We start from the raw sequence: 14614 nt of genomic DNA, 5'->3' as shown, positions 1-14614 counted from the left end.
GTAGTTCAGAAGGGGAGTCCCATCACAAAGTATTGCCTGTATTTTCCACTCACCTCAGTGTTATGACAAGTGAACGAGTCCTGATCCAGTGGCCTTGGGCTGGAGTGCTGTGCAGTCAGGTGTGCACTGAGCTTTAGTGGCAGTTGTTGGTAATTGAGTGCTATGAATTTGGGTTGGTTGCTAATTCAGGGTTGTACTTAGGCTAATCTGTGAGTTCACATCCAATCTAAATTTACTGGATTTCTCAGCATTATTGCCTCTTTCCAGTATATTTAATGTGTTCATCCAAAAACTGACATAGCATAAAATTGTTCAATTTTATCAAACAGGCTGTCTCTCTTTTTCCCATCAAATAGAAATCAGATGTCAGGATGTACATCATGTCAGAAATGATTTACTTCACCCTAACTGGTTGCTGCTGAGTTAGATTCTCACTTGAGGCATTGTAAGTAGTGGAGCCACAGGCTAAAGTACTCTGTGGTGGCAGTAGGGACAAACGACTACCGTTTGCAACTGTCTTTCCTGGCACTTTTCTCTGCAGATTGAACTTTGCACCCTGTGACTTTAAGTCAAGATAATGGGTATGTTTATTGCATTTATTTAACAAATACTTCAACTGAATATTCAAATTAAGTCGCTTAACCCCTAAACCTAAGTATTAAACTTCAGCATGTAAGTGCTTCTGCACTGTTCATGCTATGGGCTTGAATGATACCTCAGATCTTGCTGCTCATTAAGTTTCAATGTGTGCTTTTGCTTTTCTAAGTAATTAGACTTACCATTAAAAGCTGGTAGATATAGAAAAATAGCCTAGCCATACATTGAGGGACCCAAGCAATATGTAGTGGGTGGGCTCTTTTGAGATGGGCCAGTAGGCAACTACCTAGTATTGCCCTAGCAATGATCCAAAACACCCTTGCCACTGAAAATCAAGGTAAATAATGCAAATTTTTTGTTCACAAAAACTGAATTTAGCACCATTTCATTATTATTTCATTATGTTGCAAGTCTTTTGATTTGCTTAAGTGTATAGAGTCCCATTAGAGATTGAAAGTGGGATTTTTCTGCCCAGAATTGCAATGTTTGTCATCATTAGAGAGAGTATTTGAGGCAGTCTTTATGGAAAGGGTTTTTATAAGAAGTGTGTAGACCAAAGAAAGTCCTGCCTAACAGGGCTGGGTGATAGGACGATGTTATTGGATATCGACGATTACTTGCAAAGATCCCAATGCCAATTGCGACGCTAAATTGACAAATGATGATCAACAATATAGGGAAATGGCAAAACCATGGATCTGGGAAGTCGCCAAATATATTAAACTAGGGTGTGAAACTAGCACCCGCCACCCACCGAATGCGACAAGGCTGAATCCAGTTTGAAAGCTCCTTATCCAAATGCATGTTTTTAATGCGCAAGTAATTTTGCTTATCTACCCGCAACAGGCCGGGTGACCTGTAAGACGTCTTGGAGTGACACGTGACAAGAAATGCTGTTAGACACAAAGACACGTGCATGAAGAAACACTTTATTATACTTTTAAGACCAGACAAAAGAATAGCTGTCAATGCTTGTGTCGTTGTTTGTTCAGAGGCGTGCAGCACGAGCCTGCCTTGTGGAACACACGCATGTAGTAGGCATGCAGTTCGAGCCTGTCTCGTGGAACAGGCGCATGTAAAGAGTTATCACTCCTTTTTCTCTGTTTCATTCATCTGAAAACTGTTTGCAAGAATAATATTGTCCATGAGAATACTGCAAATGATCTCCGATCATCTCAGGAGGTGCTGTGAGTTTAGTTCGCTTTATTTCCACAGAGCACTTTGCGGTTAACATGCATTGTGAATGCAACTTTGCAGGTTCAATAATATATATCTTTGGATTAAAGAATCAAAGACGAAAGTGATTAAATCATAAAATAATACAGGACACGTTCACCTTGAACCTAAAATTGAGTTCTATTTTATTTTCTTTAGGCAGCATTAACTGTATTACCAAAACGCAATACTGTAGGGAATTAGCGGCTTTGTGACAGGGTATATTTACAACTGCCAGCATTCATCACCAATTATATGTAGGGAATTTGCATAATAGTTAGCTTATGGCTTTAAGCTTATCCCTGTGTCATTTTCCAACCACTAATGCAAGGAATTTAGCTCAAAGGGAATCTTGATTCGGGGAATAATATAAGAATTAATCTTTATGCAAGATCAAAGTCTTCGGCCAGTGATGAGTTGATCTGAACGTAATGTTAATTCATACAGTAATACTATCAGTTTGATTGAAAATAATATCACAAATAGATTTAAACAATGTTTATGAGCATGCAGCTTTAGGATTGACAGATTTCTAGGGACCAGTATGACTTGATAAAATATACCGTCAAATTATATTTGAATGCAAACAAGACTTTATTGCTAATTTACAACATAAAACAAAATTAACACACATAGACAAACATAAAACAGGTTGGTGAGTGAGCTGTAACAGGTGAATGTAACAGAGAAAATTTAACTTTATGGAGACTATAGATCATACCCTGAGAACCATCGATATTTCATTTTGTATACCTTGATCGGGTTACCCAAAGTATTTAAATAAAACACCAGCACTTTCTAGCAAAAGTATGGAGGTGTATTTGCATTTCGTTGCGTTGCTTTGGTTCTTTAGCTGGGTCCGGAGAAAGTTCTGTTGTGCTCTGTAAATTTTTTGGACCTCTGTTTAAGATCATGGATGCCGGATAGTTCGGTACTGGAATGATCAGGCGGGGCTTTGAGGCAATGGCTTTGGCATCTTTGAAAAAGTCGGACAGGATGGAGTTTGAAAACTCCCGCGTTACTTTGTGTTGAGTTCGTTGTTTGACGTGTGGAGTTCTTTGAAGTCCTTTGGCTTGGTTTAGTTCCAGGAGGCCTTTGTTTGGTTCAATGGATGGGTGATGGAATGGCCAGGTAGAGCCCCGGATGTGAGGCATCCTGCAAGGGAGACTCGGGACTTCCCGGGAAAGAGGTTAATGTGTGTAAGCCGTAGAGCAGAGAAGAGCATTGTCCAGGCTGGTCTTTTAACCATTTCTGTTTGGTCACACCTCGAAGAGGCTCTAAGCCAATCAGAGGCAGCTTTTCAGAGGGCCTGTGGTCCTCCCCTCAAGACACTTAATTTATGACTCTTTGTTCTAAGTTTTCTCAGTATTCCCACTCAGAAAAAGAGCATACTTCTATCCTGAATTTTATGTAATGAAATCGGTGCAAGAGACATGACATTTGTTAACATCAACATTCTGTACATAAACAGACAAGCATTTACATATGAAACATGATATACTTTCTCTTTGTGGTTATTTCACTACACAGTAAAATTTGAATATACATTATTATACATTGTATAAGTGTGCATCATGTATGCACAAGGTCAGAATAATGTATTCTATGATTCTAACCACAGTTAGGCATCATGTGATGCATGTTAGTATATAAAACAAGGTTATGTGTGTTGCGAAGTGTAAAGTCAGATTTGAGTGAGTCCAGCAATTGTGTCAAAGTTCATAGATCCTTTTTAGCTGCTGTTTGCAGAATAACGATCAGAGAGGATGTCTCATGATTCCTCTTAGTTTAATTTTAAGCATAGAAATTGGTTATGTTCAGGAACAAAGAAGTTGTAGTGTTGGAATTATGTGTTGTCCATTGATATTAAGGGGGTTTCTTGAGGGAGTCTGCTTTAGCTCTGTGTCTTGGTAATGAGTTTTTAGCACATGATGATTATACTGACAATCACCTCTGCCTTTTAGGGGTGAGGGTCTCCTTGCTGAGATGGCCGTATCAGTCATGTGAAGACCATTAATGTTTAGGGCATTTCTGATTTACAACATGGATGAGGAGGGGTCTTGGTGCATCCACATATCTACATTTGTTCTCTGGATGGTTAAAGTTAGGCCAATGTGCATTTCATCTCATTTCCACAGGGTTAATTCAGACTTAAGGGTGCCGTCTTGGCAGAGTCTTTAAGTTTATTGCCCTGAGGAATTCCAGTGTGGACTGTGGGCCTCTGTGTCTTAGTTTTTATAACTTGGAAGGAAATATCAGTGTAAATCCTGGATTCAAGTCATTCTGCGTAGAAATTGTTCATTCTTCTGCCCATAAGCCCTACAATACAAACACAAATTCGATAAGAACACACATTTGGCAGCAATATTTTGGGAAAACAAGGGAATTTATTAGGCTTTATTATTATGATTTTTAGTATCTTTACATTTATAATTGTCTTTAGTTCTTAATCTGTAGGCTATTAGTAATTTTCCACCTGTTGTCGATGATGGATAATTGCATGATGGCAAATGAGGCCATTGGAGACGGTTAATGTTTGGATTTGGGGAGGTGGTTAAATATGATTTTTTTGATTACTTCGTTATTTTAGTAGCTTTTTTGTTTAATTTTAAGTGCAACTTGAATTTAGAAATGTCCTTTGTTTATGTTTTTTGTGTTTCAATAAATGAATTTAATTTGTAAAACAAAATCAATAAAGCAAAAATATTCACCAACCCCAGGCAGGGGGGTTGATGATATAATCGTATATCTTGATATTTTTTAAGGTGATTATCGATAAAATATTTTTTACATATCGCCCAGCCCTGCTGCCTAATTTTTACAGCGTGTGGAGATCTCTGACACAAAACTTGTTGACTCCAGCTGTTACATTTTAGGACAGATTGCTACATATGCTAAATTGGGCCTGTCTGATAATATAAGCACAAAACTTTACACCAGGTTGGCCCCTTCTAGTGTGTCAAAGATGATCATAGCGGATAGTAGTACACATGGTTATAGTGAGATCTGCGAGTTTACACTGTTACCTCATCTTCCTTCTCATTCCTTAATCCTCAAGTCACTGGGACCAGTTCTTATGTGATAGTGTAGAATGAAAATCAAATCAAATCCCTTTATTGTCACTCAACCATATACACAAGTGCAACAGTGGGTAAAAGTCTTGGGTGCAGTTCCGAGCAACATAGCATTCATGACAGTGATGAGACATATACCAATTCACAATAAACATCAGATTTACACAACACAATTTACATATCTAATATACACATAATTACAACACAATATACAAATAATAATATACAATGTACAGTATACAATACACACAATATAGAATACGCATACACACAATATATATATATATATATATATATATATATATATATATATACAGTATACACAGTATACAATAAAAATAGTATATATTAAATATACAGTAGGTTGTATGTGCTGTATTGACATTCAGGCTGTCAGTTGATAGTCAGTTGCCAGTGTGTTGTTGAAAGAGAATATAATTTATGACAGTCCAGCATAAGATTAATAAAGTGCAGCGCTGTGTATATTGATCATGAGAGATCAAGAGTTCAAAAGTCTGATTGCTTGGGGGAAGAAGCTGTCATGAAGTCAGCTGGTGCAGGTCCTGATGCTGCGATACCGCCTGCCTGATGGTAGCAGTGAGAGCAGCACATGGCTCGGTTGGCTGGAGTCTTTGATGATCCTCTGAGCTTTTTTCACACACCGCCTGGTATATATGTCCTGGAGGGAGGGAAGCTCACCTCCGATGGTGTGTCTGGCAGTTCACACCACCCTTTGCAGGGCTTTCGGTTGAGGGCAGTGCTGTTGCCGTACTAGGCAGAGATGCAGCTAGTCAGGATGTTCCCTACAGTGCTGGTGTAGAACCGTGTGAGGATGTGATGGTTCGTTCCAAACTTCCTCAGCCATCTCAGGAAGAAGAGGCACTGGTGAGCCTTCTTCACAACGGCCTCAGTGTGGACGGACCATGTGAGTTCCTCAGTGATGTGGACACCGAGGACCTTGAAGCTGCTGACTCTCTCCACCGGTGCTCCATTGATGGTGATGGGGCTGTGTTCTCTGTCTTTTCTCCTGAAGTCCACCACAAGCTCCTTGGTCTTGCTGATGTTGAGGGAGAGGTTGTGCTCCTGACACCATTGTGTCAGAGTGTGCACTTCCTCTCTGTAGGCTGTTTCATCATTGTCAGTGATCAGACCTACCACCGTCATATTGTCAGCAAACTTAATGATGGCATTGGAGCTATATGTTGCCACACAGTCATGTGTGTACAGGGAATACAGGAGTGGGCTGAGAACACAGCCCTGCGGGGCTCCAGTGTTGAGGGTCAGTGATGAGGAGATGGTGCAGCCCATTCTAACCACCTGGCGTCTGCTTGACAGGAAGTCCAGGATCCAGCTGCACAGCGAGCTGTTTAAGCCCAGAGCCCGGAGTTTCACATCAAGCTTGTAGGGCACTATGGTGTTGAATGCTGAGCTGTAGTCTTCAAACAGCATTCTCACATATGTGTTCCTTTTTTCCAGGTGGGAGAGAGCAGTGTGTAGTGTAGATGCAGTGGTATCATCAGTGGAGCAGTTGTTGCGGTAAGCAAACTGCAGTGGGTCTAGTGAGGTAGGCAGCACAGAGCAGATGTAATCTCTGATTAGTCTTTCAAAGCATTTGCTGATGATGGGGGTCAGAGCAACAGGACGCCAGTCATTTAAGCAAATGATTTTGGATTGCTTAGGTACAGGCACAATGGTGGACGTTTTAAAGCATGTGGGGACTACAGACAAAGAGAGGGAAAGGTTGAAAATGTCCATAAAAACACCAGCCAGTTGGTTCGCGCACGCTCTTATGATGCAGCCCGGAATGCCGTCTGGACCCGCAGCTTTATGGATATTCACTCATCGGAAGGATCGGGTTACATCCGCTACAGAGACGGAGAGTGAACTAACCTCTGTAGCTTTGACCGCAAGAGCTCTCTCTGCTCATCCGTGATGATATTAATTCCCTGCCACATGCTTCTAGAGTAGGTGGTATTGAACTGTCCTTCAATCTTGTCCCTGTACTGGCGTTTGGCTGCTCTGGTAGTTTGAGTGAGGGCATAACTGGCTTGTTTATGCTCCTCCACGTTCCTAGAATTAAAAGCGGAGGTCCACGCATTAAGTGCCGCACAAACATCGCTATTAATCCATGGTTTCTGGTTGGGGTAGCTTCGTATTGTTTTGGTCGGTACAACATCCTCTATGCACTTCCTGATGAAACACGTTACGCTAACAGCGTAGACCTCGATGTCGTCATCAGAGGCAGACCAGAACATCTCCCAGTCTGCATGATCAAAACAGTCTTGTAGCATAGAATCTGATTGGTCAGACCAGCACTGGATCGTTCTGAGGGCGGGTGCTTCCTGTATCAGTTTCTGCCTTTAAGCAGGCAGAAGGAGAATAGAAGAGTGGTATGATTTGCCAAATGGTGGGCGGGGGAGGGATTTGTAGCCATCTCGGAAGGGAGAGTATCAATCATCCAAAACCCAGTCCCCTCGTGTGTTGAAACTGATGTGTTGGTAGTATTTCGGTGCTATTGACTTCAAGTTGGCTTTGTTAAAGTCCCCGGTCACAATGGATGTGGCCTCAGGTTGTGCGGTTTCCTGCTTGTTTATACTCCCATACAGTTCCTTGAGTGCCCGGTCTGTGTTGGCTTGTGGTGGGATGTACACAGCTGTGATAATGGCCGCTGTGAATTCCCTCGGTAGCCAGAATGGTCGACACAGAAGCATGAGCAATTCCAGATCAGGAGAGCAGAAAGAATTGATAGAATGTACGTTCCTCTGATCACACCAGGATTTGTTGATCATAAAACATTCACCACCTCCTCTGCTTTTACCTGAGAGGTCTTTCGCTCTATCCGCTCAGTGCACGGAGAACCCCGTGGGTTCGATGGCTGAGAGCACGGATCTCTTTCCAACGAGGGACTGTTGCATTATCTGCCTTACAGAAACTTGGATGTCTGCAGAGATTTCAGACATCCAAGTTTCTGTAAGGCAGATAATGCAGCAGTCCCTCGTTGGAAAGAGATCTGTGCTCTCAGCTCGCAGAGCTTGTTGTCCAGAGACCGAACATTTGCCAGTAGAATACTGGGTAGTGGGGGTCGATTTGTGCAACATCTTTGTCTGATGAGAATACCAGCTCTCCTTCCCCTTTTCCGGCTGCATTTCTGTGGCCGGGCTGTCCAGACAAAGGGCTCCGCTGGCGTGTTTGTAAACAGCGGGTCGGTATTGAGGTATTTAAAGTCCGGTTTTTGGTGTGCTATTGCAGAACCAATGTCCAAAAGTGTTTGTCTATCGTAGACAATAAGGCAGACAACATCCGAGACAAAAAAAAAATCATAAGAACTGTAGAAAAAACAAACAAAAAACTGCAACATTGGGTTGGAGCTCGCAACGCAGCAGCCATACTCGGCGCCATCTTGAGTAAAGAGTATTCTTTATTGACATTTTGTTCTGAGTTTGGAATGGATTTTTGCTCTGCTTTAAATAGGGTTTTCCCTTTAGGGTTTGTGGTTGGCTGAGCTCAGAAAACGTTCAAGAATGCTGTTACATCAGTATAAGCAGCACAAGTGCTCTCAGAGCAATCTCTGTGGTCATGATGGCTTAGACAGTACGAGATCACAAAATATTTCGTAATTTCAAAGAATGCTTGGTATCGACCCAAATGGCACTGTACACTTTGGATCAAGAGATAATCTGTCTGCACTATAGACATTCAGATTATGACTGTTTGGATATTTTGTGAATTAGACTATACTGAATAAAACCAGTCAGGACTTTGGATTTTTTCCATTGGTGTTTTATGTCCAGTTCAAAGATTCATAGATATTATCAGAATAGGTTCAGTCAGCATTCATGACATTAATTTTACTGCAAGGCTGGTCTTCGGGACTATAGTATTTCTGTATAAATCAGTGTTTTACCAGAAAGACTCAGAGCGAATGTGAAAATGATCTTTTTGCCACACTGAACAATGGCATGTGAATTGCAAAAATGAATCAGCCTAAAATTAAAATGTATTATATTTCTTACAGGCCATGAAACTGTGTTAAGCATTATGTGAGAAATGAGTCAGTTTCTGTATTTTGATGAAACTGCACCTGAAAAAGACCCACTAGGATTTTGTTTTTTTTATTTTTGTTTGGGTGGCTTAATGTGAGGCATAATCCGCCATTTCTGGAAAAATACTAAATACATTTTAAATTGTAAATTTTCAAATGAGGTAAGTTATTAGAAGATGTGCAAGTCGCAGGAGGATTTCTTTAGTAGACAATTTGATTTGAATTGTGTACGTCACTTACATTGATGAAGTTAAAACTGTCATTCTTAAACCAAGTAGTGTGGTAGTTACCGGACAACTGGTGAGTTGCTCTGTTTTGTTAAATATGCCTTTGTCGCTTGGCAAGTGTCTATTTGGACACTTGTTCTATGGTCCTTTCTTATTGTGATTTCCAAATGCTTATGATCATGATGGGTAGAGGGTTTTGGCCCTTGAGCATCATGACATCAATGCCATCATGTCATTGTGTGCAAAAGCATCTGAACTATTTGTGTCATCAACAGATAAATCAGACAAAACATAACCCCATAATGCAGGAGTGATAAAGGAACACACACTCCTGATTTTGCCCTTCAAGTATGCTACCTAAACTCCACTGTACGGATCACTGCACCACACATAATGCAGCTAATGCCTGTCCTCAGGGATTTGAGGTCACAGCATAAAGCTTTCAGAAATCTTCATGCCTCTGTTCATTGGCTTTGCCAGTTTTCCAGTTTAGGAACTGTGTAATTCACAGGAAGAATTTTTCCCCTCTCAATTCAGAGTGATCTGAAAGTCAGCAGGAATGTGTGCGGGAACTGCGCTAATAAGGAAGGACAGCTAGCCATCCTTCCTTCAGGGTGAACTATACAGCCTCAATTAATACTTCAAACAATTGCCTCTCTGTGTGGACATAGTGCTGAATGTTAGATTGAGGCCAAAACCTTTCCTTTTATTAGTTTGACTATTTCTATCTACCGTTCAAACATGAACATGCATGTCATGTTTTTTTTGTGTTTTTTTCATTAAAAAAAGCGCAGTTCAAATCATGTTCAAAAAGGTAATTATTTGGTATTTAGTGATTTCAGTGCTCTCTCACAGGTTAAGGACTTTCAAGAAAAAGGAATTCCTATGTAGGTTCTGTTCCTATTATTAAATACGGTTTTAATGAAAAATGGTTAAAACAAACTTTGGCCATTTGAGCGTTTCACCTTTTTTTAAAAACTGGTCCTTTTATGGGGCTATTGATTTCTCCTCAGAAACTTCCAGTGGCCACAAATTGGTGTTTTATAAGAGGGGCAGCTGAATTAGACATCCTTTTAGTTTTTTTTATACAGTTATTTAATATAAAATTGTCTTTAGACATTTCTCTAATTCAGATAAGTTCAGTTGTGTTTATATTGTGCTTTTGTTGCTCTTCCAAAGCAGCTTAACAAAGAGTAGTGCCTGACAAACCCCAAAGTATCAGATGCAGGGAACGGATGCATAATTTGATGAGGAAAAAAAAAAAAACCGGACAGTCCTTGTTTGTGCGCATCGTCAGCACATGCGACTGCCATTGACTTTGATAAAAGAGTATCACAAAACAGCTGTAGTGTGCATGCGTCAACGCTTGCGGTCAAAAGAGATACTTTGGAAGGTTAAGCGCACAACACGATTGATGGTCCAGAACACGGAAAAGTGAAGGACACCCAAGCCATTAGATTGCTGTAAACTTTGGGCTATGATGGTTAGGACCTGTACTCATTATCAATTAGTAAAACATACACATATGTCTGTTACTCAATACTGAAGAAAAAAAAAATTAATAATAATAATAATAATAAAAAATAAAAGGACATGGAAAAAAGAGGTAGATCCATTCATGTAAATCTGCTATCTAAGAAGGCTTTCTAGCAGTTCATCTAGCAGATGTACCCTGTTCAGCAGCCACTGCCCCAAACAAAACAAAAAAGTTCAGATTAAATGCTCAAAATAATACTCTTGATTTTTTATGAAATTCATTTATGAGAGTAATTTCAGGAATTTGTTATCTGTTTTTAATGTGGTGTTTTAAAGCAGAAGTGTATAATTTCTGCACTACTAGTGTCCCCAAATGGAACAGTAAAAATAATCACTGTTTTCAAACAAATATTAGAAAAATCCCCCCATCTTCCATTGGTTGTGCAAACAGATAGTCCCTTTCCAAACCTACACCACTGGCCTAACCAATGTTGCTGTGTCAGACTGAATGGGCCACTCATTCAAATAGATGGCTTACATACAGTATAGGAATCAAGAAAAAAAAATTAGAGATGGACCGATATTTTTTTTTTTTTTTCAACCGATAAGATACCGATTATTTGTATGTTTATATATCTGATATGCAGAACCTGTTTTTTTTAATTAATTTAATTAATGTTTTATTTCATCTTTATTTTACAGAGAAAATATTTAACAGAGAAAAATGTGCACAAATGTTATATTACAATAATAATCACATACCATGTTTTTTTTTTATATAATAATTAAAACAACAAAAATATAAATAGGCTAAATAAATTGACAACGTCTGATTTCAAACGGAGAACATAAATAAATGACAAGGAAGTCATTGCATGAATGAAATCTTCCATTTTAAACTACAGTTTAAAGGTTTAGGTGTTGTTTAATAGACTAAAGGCAAATAGTTTACTGGAATAAGTATACATTCTAAGGAAAGTGAAAAACAATAAATAAATCACTGCGATTACAGCATCCATCCCAATAGGCAGCAGAATTATTAATAAGGTTTTGTCGGTCTCTAGATTATAGCAGCTGCCTCAGGAAACACCTGCTGACAGAGCTAATGTTTTTTTGTTTTACAGTGTCTCAGGTATCCTTTATTTATTAAGCCCTTTAAAACTACACTGTAGACCAAAGTGCTGAACAGTAGAGGTAAAACAATAAGCAAAATATAAACATTAAGATCACATCACACAGTGTAACAATCAAATAAAAGCAATAAACATTAACAAATAAAACAACATAAAATCACAGCGCACACAGTATCCATCAAATGTTGAAAGCCATAGAAAACAGATGGGTTTTAAGCGAGATTAAAAGTTGGAGATGGTAGAGGAGGATGTAATATCAAGCGGAAGGCCATTCCACAACCTCTGACCAGCAACATTTTTTTTACGATTGCTCTTAAGCTTTAAGCGTGACCAAGGGATCGTAAGAAGAAGTTGATTAGCTGATCTTTATGATGTACATGAGTATTGAAGATTAATAAACTCCGTAACATAACCAGGGGTCATTCCGTTAACAGCTTAATAAAGATATAGCTGGACCTTATATTGAATCCTGTATTGAACAGGTAACCAATGTAGAGAAGCCATAACAGGTGAAATATGATCCCTCCTCTTGGTATTTGTGAGTAGCCTGGCTGCCGCATAATGGACCAACTGCAACCGTGACACAGATGCCTGACTTGTCCCCAAATAGAGTGCATTACTGTAGTCCACGTGGGGGGAAATAAAAGCATTTATTACCTTCTCCAGGTCATTGACTGAAATAATTTATTTAATTTTTGCAAGAGTTATCAGTTGGAAGAAGCAGCTTTTCACAACAGCCTTTATCTGCTTGTCAAATTTAAGGGCCGAATCAAAAACTACAACAAGATTCTTTACCCGTGTCTGTAAATTAGCAGCCCATGGACCTAAGCCATTTATTATACCCCCTCGACATCAACTAGGGCGAAAAATTATGACCTCTGTCCTCTTGTCATTTAATTAATAAAAATAGTATTTTTTAAAAATCAAACCAAGGGGGAGCATATACAATGAAAATATAATAGGTCCCAAAATAGATCCCTGGGGGATTCCACAAGTAATAGGTGCTAAGGAGGAAGAAAAATCCCCAACCCTCATGGAGAATGATCTGCCCTCAAGGTAGGACGAAAACCACTCTAATTTACATTTATTCATTTGGCAGATGCTTTTATCCAAAGCGACTTACAAAAGAGGAAAACATAAGCGAATCATCTTAGGAGACAGTGGTATGAAAAGTGCTGTATTACAAAGTATCACTAGCATCATAATAGTATTCAAAACAGAATAAAGTGCAACAGGAAAATTATTATTTTTTTAATTTTTTTTATTTTTTTATTGACTGGTTAAGTGCTCATGGAACAGATGTGTTTTTAGTCGTTTTTTGAAGACAGAGAGTGAGTCAGCTTCACGGATGGAGTTGGGAAGGTTGTTCCACCAACGTGGTACGATGAAGCTGAAAGTCCGGGAAAGTGTTTTGGTGCCTCTTTGTGTTGGTACAACAAGGTGACGTTCCTTAGCCGACCGCAGGCTTCTAGTGGGCGCATAGCTCTGCATAAATTATTTTAGGTATGCTGGAGCAGACCCAGTGACTGTTGTGTATGCCAGCATCAGAGCCTTGAATTTGATACGTGCATCAACCGGCAGCCAGTGGAGAGAGACAAGGAGTGGTGTAACATGTGCTGTCTTTGGTTCATTAAAGACCAGACGTGCTGCTGCATTCTGGATCATTTGCAGGGGTCTAATTGCACATGCCGGGAGGCCTGCAATGAGAGCGTTACAGTAGTCCAATCTAGTTATGACAAGTGACTGGACAAGCAGTTGTGTGGCATGTTCAGAGAGGAAGGGTCTTCCTGATATTGTAGAGTGTAAATCTACATGATCTTGCGGTCTTTGAGATGTGGTCTGTGAAATTTAGTCTGTTGTCAATGGTTACCCCTAGATTTCTGACCGATTTGGAAGGCGTTACTGTAGTTGCACCCAGCTGCACAGTGATGATGTGTTCAACAGCAGGGTTGGCTGGAAAGACAAGGAGTTCAGTCTTGGCTGTTGCAGGTGGTTCTCCTTCATCCAGGACGAGATGTCTGCCAGGCAGGCAGAAATTCGAGCAGTCACTGTGGTGTCGTTGGGCTGGAAAGACAAGTAGAGTTGCATGTCATCAGCGTAGCAGTGGTAAGAGAAACCATGTGCCTGAATGATGGGTCCCAGTGATGTTGTGTATATAGAGAAGAGAAGTGGCCCAAGCACTGATCCCTGAGGTACCCCAGTAAGTAGCTGATGTGGCTTGGATACCTCACCTCTCCAGGTACAACTCTGATGCTGTACCTTGGAAGCCCACAACCTGCCTTAAGCAACTAATGAGAATCTCATGGTCTATTGTGTCAAATGCTGCACTGAGATCTAACAAAATTAAAGCAGCATGATTACCCGAATCACCAGTGAGTAAAAGGTCTTTGGCAACCCGTAACAGTGCTGACTCAGTGCTATTGCCAGCCCTAAAGCCAGACTGAAATGGATACAAAACATTATTCCTAGCTAGAAAAGAATTCAGCTGAGCAAGAACCACTTTCTCCCGAACTTTGAATAAAGAAAGTGGCTTAGAAATCGGCCTATAGTTTGTCAAATCCAAAGGGTCTAGGCTAGGCTTCTTAAGAAGAGGCTAAACAATCACTTACTTAAAGCACATAGGGACTGTCCCAGCTGAAAGACTGCTGTTCATGATAGACATAATACTCGGACTAATCATTTCTACCATCTCACCAAACAAGCGTGAGGGAACAACATCCCAGTGACAAGTCGAAGGCTTCAGGTGACTAATAATGTCCTTCACATCCAAGAGAGAAACTAGATCAAACTGATCAAAGATCTCATCACTAATAGTAGCCACTACAGGGTCTTGAATCAGAGGATAAAACT

At 40.1% G+C, this 14614-nt stretch overlaps 1 protein-coding gene across 3 annotated transcripts in view; it reads left to right on the top strand.

Annotated features, from left to right (window-relative positions):
• LOC127431080 (guanine nucleotide exchange factor VAV2-like) overlaps positions 1-14614 on the top strand; it is a 306871-nt gene that overhangs the window by 243709 nt on the left and 48548 nt on the right. The window lies entirely within an intron of this gene.

The sequence above is a fragment of the Myxocyprinus asiaticus genome, chromosome 40 (genome assembly GCF_019703515.2).
Source record: "Myxocyprinus asiaticus isolate MX2 ecotype Aquarium Trade chromosome 40, UBuf_Myxa_2, whole genome shotgun sequence".
In the NCBI taxonomy this organism is placed as follows: Eukaryota; Metazoa; Chordata; class Actinopteri; order Cypriniformes; family Catostomidae; genus Myxocyprinus; species Myxocyprinus asiaticus.
The sequence above is the reverse complement of the archived record's forward strand: the minus strand, read 5'-3'. Positions and strand labels throughout refer to the sequence as shown.